Source organism: Octopus bimaculoides, chromosome 22, assembly GCF_001194135.2.
Source record: "Octopus bimaculoides isolate UCB-OBI-ISO-001 chromosome 22, ASM119413v2, whole genome shotgun sequence".
In the NCBI taxonomy this organism is placed as follows: domain Eukaryota; kingdom Metazoa; phylum Mollusca; class Cephalopoda; order Octopoda; family Octopodidae; genus Octopus; species Octopus bimaculoides.
The window spans coordinates 31,296,666-31,303,656 of NC_069002.1; the positions used below are offsets into that span (position 1 = coordinate 31,296,666).

General features: G+C 37.0%; 1 protein-coding gene across 2 annotated transcripts in view; it reads left to right on the plus strand.

The window, feature by feature from the left end:
* Positions 1 to 6,991, plus strand: part of LOC106872409 (zinc finger protein 62 homolog) — a 36,768-nt gene that overhangs the window by 21,294 nt on the left and 8,483 nt on the right. Inside the window, exon 1 of one of the 2 annotated variants that reach the window (XM_014919442.2) lies at positions 6,221 to 6,330. The exons of the other annotated variant lie outside the window; for it this stretch is intronic. The gene's annotated coding sequence lies outside the window, so the exon portion shown is untranslated. Of the gene's footprint in view, positions 1 to 6,220; positions 6,331 to 6,991 lie in introns of those variants that run through there. 2 annotated transcript variants of the gene reach the window in all.

The window sequence follows — 6,991 nt, forward strand, 5'->3', positions numbered from 1 at the left end:
CTGGCAATGGCCACACTCAAAATGGTGTATTTTATGTGCCACCTGCACAGGAGCCAGTCCAGGGGCACTGGCAACGATCTCGCTCGAAAATCCTACGAAGGCCAGTCAGGCGGTACTGGCAACGGCCACGCTCAAAATGGTGTATTTTATGTGAGTATATAAAAATAGAGACATTAGCAAGGTATTCAGTCATGTCTGGCAAGTGGATCATCAAACCAAAATTCTTTGGATTGTATGTTTCCTGTAATATTACATCATAAAAATGTGTGCTGACAAAGCTCTTTCTCTAATTCAGGGGTTCTTAACCCTTTATTTGCCCCTATGGATCCCTTTGATTCCTGTTTTACTCTACTGGAACCTTCATACCCATCCAATGTTCAAAAAAAAAAATCCTATTATATTCCCATAATTAAATATTAGGAAATTGTATTCAAAAAATTGTTAGAATATTTTGTGTATTGTGGAAGTGTAACCAATTTATTGCAGATAAACTTCAACAGCAAAATTGTATATGGAGCCCACAGGAGTCCTGTGAGCCCCAGTTGAGCACCACTGCTTTAACCTGTACTATCAACTCTGGTGCCCCCAAAATTCACTTTTGTCCCCACACACACTTCCTCTTATACATCAACAACCTGTTTGCTATCACATCTAATAATACACTTGACCCCTATGCAAATAATATCGTCTTTCCTTCTTCCTTGACCTTTGGCCCTCACACATGATCCATGTGTGATCTTCACACCTCAAGCAGCCATGTTATTGAGAAACAGGGAAAAGGTGAGAGTCAGCTATAAATTCAGCAAGCAGGTGTCCTTCAGGGCTCAGGGCTCAACCCCTTACTACTTATTACAGCTCCCCCGGAAGACAGTGAGCTGGCAAAATCATTAGCTCACAGGGCAAAATGCATGGTTGCATTTCTACCAGTTCTTTCCGTTCTGAGCCCAAATGAGACAAAGGATCGACTTCGCCTGTTGTACTTTTGGGGTTGATGAAATAAGTACCAACTGAACTCTGGGGTCAAAGCAATCGACTTCCCCTTATTACCAAATTTAGGAAGAATTATTGCTCTCCAGACCATAACAGAAGAGTTTAAGACTGGCTGCGCATAGGAACTCCTGTAATGCTGATCACCAAGTTCTTCCTGTCATTGAATCTGTTTGCTCATTTGTATGAAATCAGATTTACTCTCAGAGAATTAATTAATTAACAGCAGTGTTTATTTGTGTTTATTTTAGGAGTAGACTCTTGAGATTAAATTAATATTAGAAACAGAAAGAGGAAATTCAAATGAAAATATAATTATGTCTTTAATTACAAATAATTATGGACCAATCAAATATTCTACTTTTCTATTTTTTCTTTCCTGTTCTGTAGTTTTGTTAACTTTTATCGTTTGTTTGTTTCAGTCATTGGTCTGCGACCATGCTGGAGCACGACCTTGAAGTGTTTTGTCAAACAGATTGAGCCCAGTACTTCTTTTGCCTTTTTCTCAAGACTACAGTCCAATGACTGAAACAAGTAAAAGATAAAAGATGCATTGCATAACAGGGAAGTGAGTGATGTTACGTATTACTGGTACACATTGCATGACTATCTTAAACCCTTTAGCATTCAGAATACTCTGTTAGGTGTATTGCTTATTTATTCACATCATTTTGAATTAATTATGCATTGTCTTGTAGACTTGAGATTTCAATGATGTGATTCTTTATTCTTATAATGACATTGTAGGATAGGTATGAGAGGCAGGATTGGACCAGTTTGAGCATAAAACAGGCAGAATATTTGGACTGGATAAGGCTGGTTTAACCCTTTAGTATTAAGTCAAATGCATCGCTTATTTATTCATATTGTTTAAGGTAACGTGATGGTGGATCCATGTAGTTGACAGGGCCATGAGGGAAAAGAAACAGGCATGGAAGGACTGGAAGAACAGTGGTAGCAGGGAATTGTATCAGATTGCCAGAAAGGAAGCTAGGAGACAGGTTTACTTAGCCAGAGGGGAAGCAGATAAGAAAAATTTGCCAATGTTCTGCATCATGGGGACCAAAGACTTGAAGTGTTTCATGTTGCAAGACAGTGTGTGAGAGAGAATCGTAATGATATAAGAGAGAAATGTGTTGTTTAAATATATATATCAGCATGTCTAGATGTGCAACTATATGCATGAGAATACTTACATAAAACATACAAATCTGCACGTATACACACATACATATATACATATATACATACATACATACATACAAAAATACCTTGTTGTTGATGTTGAAATTCTAATGAAGGAACCTTGGATCTAGGTTCGAAACCAGTTCTTTCTCTATTGGCAAACAATCTTCAAATAAATTGAATAATGACATACATACATACATATATACATACATACATACATACATACACACATACATACATACATACATACACACATACATACATACATTTCTATATTTGTGAGATACCAGTTCCTTCCTTACAGGAAGATCTCATACATATACACACACAGTCTCACCCATACACACACATACAGAATCATACAAGCACATACACCTCCACAGATACAAACTAACAAAACTGTCAAAATGCGACAACTCAAGTTGCTAGAAATAGCAGCCAAATGTCCTACAAATTACACATTCCAAAAGACAGAAAATCATATTAGATAATGCCCTCTTCATCATCATCATCATCATCATCATCATCATCATCATCATCAGCATCATTGTCATCATTTAGCATCCATTTTCCATGCTGGCATGGGTTAGACAGTTTGATTGGAACTGGTACATCAGAGAGCTTCACTGGCTCCAGTCATCTGTTTTAGTTTGGTTTCTACAGCTGGATGCCCTTTCTATATATCATTACTAGCTGAATTACCCAGTAAAATACCCGGAAAAGCAGGGGTTATTTCCAATTTCCGTTCCCATTACACTGTTTCATGGCCTATCCCATTCCCTGTTCTGTTCCCATTTTAGTTCTGCTCCCATTCCTATCCCCAATCCTATGTCAATATATAAATTTTTGAATCAGTTAAACCATTAAATATTTTGTTAGCTTTTATGGTAATAGTTTATTGCTAAAAATAGGTATTACAAACTATTAATAGGATCAGTAGGTGAATAAGGAATGTCCCTATATTATTTTAACAATGGAATATGCAGCTGAGTAAAATAAATGATTCGACCGGCAATACCGGAGAAGCAGGGGTTATCTCCAGTTCCTGTTCAATGTCTTCTCCTGTTTCTTGTTCAGTTCCCATCTTTAGGCCCAACCTTTCGTTTGTGGTAATAGTGTATTGCTAAAAACAGGCATTACGAACTATCAATTCGATTAGTGGATGAATAAGGAATGTCCCTCTTTGTTTTAACAACCGAATATGTATCTGAATCAAGTAAATTAGATAAATGTAGATGGGTTTACAAATACATTGACAAATAGTCCACGTATTGTAGCTGGTGTTGTCGCGTGTCGTGGCTTATCATGGCTGATTTTGGACATGTGCTACAGCCCCCCCCACTCCCTAGTGGGCCCATTATAGATATTAATTGAAATCCAATTAGCCTATTATTGAACTGGATGCTAATGTAACATGTATGCAAAAGTTCGTGAATATTGGTTTGCTGGTTTAGGTACTAAGATGGTAACAGACAGACAGAAATTGCCATTTATATATATTATTATTATTATTATTATTATTATTATTATTATTATTATTATTATTATTGTTAATATTAATATAGAACTCAATCCTTTTTATATTAACCAAAATTAAGTAGATTCACAAATTTATTTTTTGAACCAGTTGAAGACACACAAGATGTCGAAATATTGTTCGCTAGATAACAATGGCACTCTTCTTTTAATTTTGATTTATCATTATTATTATTGTTGTTGTTGTTATTATTATTATTTAAAACAGTTTGATTCAGTTCCATGTGACTTTAAGTTTCGCTAGCTTCTACCAGAAACCCATCTCATTCAGGTTTAGAGAACTGAATGAAGAGAAGCAGGAAGTTCAAGATGGCTACTGGTAAATAGGCTGCTCTTGGGCAAGATGGGTCACTCATGGAACTTAAAGCTGCATAATGCCAAATCAAACTGTTTTAAATAATACATGTAACTCCTACTAAATGTTTTGAGTGCCTTTCTTTTTGTTTGTCCCCTGATATGCATACAATGATGCCATGAGCAAAACTCAGATCAAAGAGTGATACAACTGCATCAAATATGGCCGTACCTCAGTGGCAAACGAGACATGCTCAGGTAGGCACCCCCCCACTACAAGCTGAAATGAGACAATTGAGAAGGTTCGTTGAGAGGTGATTGAAGGCGCTTGTTTAACAATCCAGGAAATTGCTCACGAAGTGGGAATAAGCATAGGATCTGTGCATTCCTTGTTAACGGGGACTTTGTACGCGCAGAAAGCGTCAGAGAAATTCGTCCCCAAACTGGCTGAGCAGCAGAAGCAATTCCTCATGGAATTCGCTCCGGAAATACTGGACTGTGCAAACCATGGCCCAGACTTCATGGAGATCATCATCACTGGTGATAAGACACAGGTTTATGGTCTCTGCTCGATGCATTCGGTAATCTTCCGTGAAAACGAAAATCCGACGAGCATGCACTAAACGTCTGGATTCTAAGCGTAACAGCCGGGAACTGACTCGGCCTACCAGCGCGGAAATTTTCTTGCATGCGCAGGAATGGTGATTTTGCCCGCCCGGCATTAGTTTTGGCGGGAAAAAATAAAGTCGGATACTTTTTGAACGCACCTCGTAGATATAGTTCCACTAGATGAACAACTTCAAATAATATCAACATGAGCACATCTTCTATGCTATATCTTTGACATGCTAGAAATAGCAGCCGAATATTCATTGAATATTTGAAAATTAGAAGAATATTCATTGAATATTTTAAAAAATGAGAATAATGTATTGAGTAATGTGGTGCTAGATAGCCTAGGCCTAAAATTATAATTCTCAGGGTTGGAATACCCTTAACTTTAGGTATATTCTCCCAGAACTTGGCTTGTGTCTGGAAAAATAAAATAAAAAATTTTTTACCAAGGGAGACTACTCCTCAGAAATTAATAACTGTTACCTCCCTTAGTATTTTAATTTTCTTTTTTTTTTTTTGATGATTGGTTTTAGTTTGAACATAAACCAAAAATTTCAAGGTCAGTGCGTTGGTCGATGCCATGAAGTTCAGTACTTGATTGGTACTTTATTTTCATTAGCCCCAGAGAGATAAAAAGTAAGGTTGACCTCAGCGGAATTTGAACTCAAAATGTTAACAAATATCGCGTAAGCATTATTTTCAGGGCGAGAAGTCAGCGGCACGATTCGATCATCTGAATGTAGAGATCAGGTAGAAATGCCGCAAAGCACTTTTCAGACACTCTAACGCTTCTACCAGTTCGCCGCTTTAATAATGACTTCAAGTATGGGCTCAGTGCCTGTAATATCGGGGTGGGGGTAAATCGATTTAGTCGATTACTTCGATCTCAGTGTACTGCTATTTATTTTATCGAATCCAATAGCACGAAAAGCAAAGTCGACCACTGCGGAATTTGAACTCAGAACGTTAAAGACGGACGAAATGCTGCTTAGCATATTTGTCTGTCTGTCTATCAATTTGCCTCTTTATCAGTCTATCCATCTGTCTATCTGTCATTCTGTCTGTCTATCTAGTTGTCTGTCTATCAATTTACCTATTTGTCTGTCCATCTATCTGTCTGTCTAGCTAGCTAACTATCTTAAACCGTTTAACTTCAAATATTTTCGAGATTTTTTGAGAATTCTCTGAATTTTTGGAATTTTTGAAATTTTTCGGTATTTTCTTTTTTGTTTTGTTTTTGCTGCATTTTCAGATACACTATTTCACCCACTCCTAACGACCTCACCCTGTTGTCTAGATTTCCAGACCGTGCGTTGTGAGTGTTTATTGAGCGAAAACACCTAAAAGCTTCTCGAGGCTCCGGCAGGGGATGGTGGCGAACCCTGCTGTACTCTTCCACCACAACTTTCTCTCACTCTTACTGCCTGTTTCTGTTGTATTTAAAAGGGTCAGCCTTGTCACATTGTGTCACGCTGAATATCCCCGAGAACTACTTTAAGGGTACACGTGTCTGTGGAGTGCTCAGCCACTTGCACGTTAATTTCACGAGCAGGCTGTTCCGTTGATCGGATCAACAGGAACCCTCGACGTCGTAATCGACAGAGTGCCAACAACAAATATAGAAGGGAGGTAATTATAAATTTAAGCAACACATTCTTAAATAAGGAACTCTTTATATAACGACACCGGCTTGATGTCGAAGTCATTAACGTAAGTCATTTATTTTCTCAGTTATTTTTAATATCATTCATTGTAATTAAGTAATTAAATTGTCTTCATTTAATTAAAATAATTTTCATAAGGGGTCCCCTCTTGGGAATAAAGTCAATGGAGTATATTTAATTGAAGATTTTTAAAATCCTTAACGGGTTTTGTATATTGACGTTGTCACGCTTTTCCCTGTTTCTCAAAAATGTTTATAAAATATATTTAAAAATCGTTATAAATATCACATTTCTTTGCTCTGTCTCAGGAATAACTTTAAAAAGCTAATTATTAATGAAAAAATATTGAGTTAAATGGATGACATTTTCATGAAGTTTGCTATTTTCGTCGAAGGAAGAATTTCTATGATTGTCTTTAAAGAAATATTTGTTTTGTATTCTCTAAGATCTTCCTTTGATCTTCAGTTGAAATTCTTGCTTTGTAGAATTTGTGATACTCAGGTGTTTCCATCTCGGGAGTTTTCCCGCGAAATTTATCAAATCTGTGAAGCGTGGAGCTCGAAATTTAAGAGCAATTTCGGTCGTTGTTGCTTAAATTTTTGGGGGGTTAATTGCAGGTTCTGACCTCTCCTTCAAATTTTTTGTCGGATTCATACGTTTTTAGATATCGGATATTACGAATATGCCAAAAAACAAAATTATTTCAC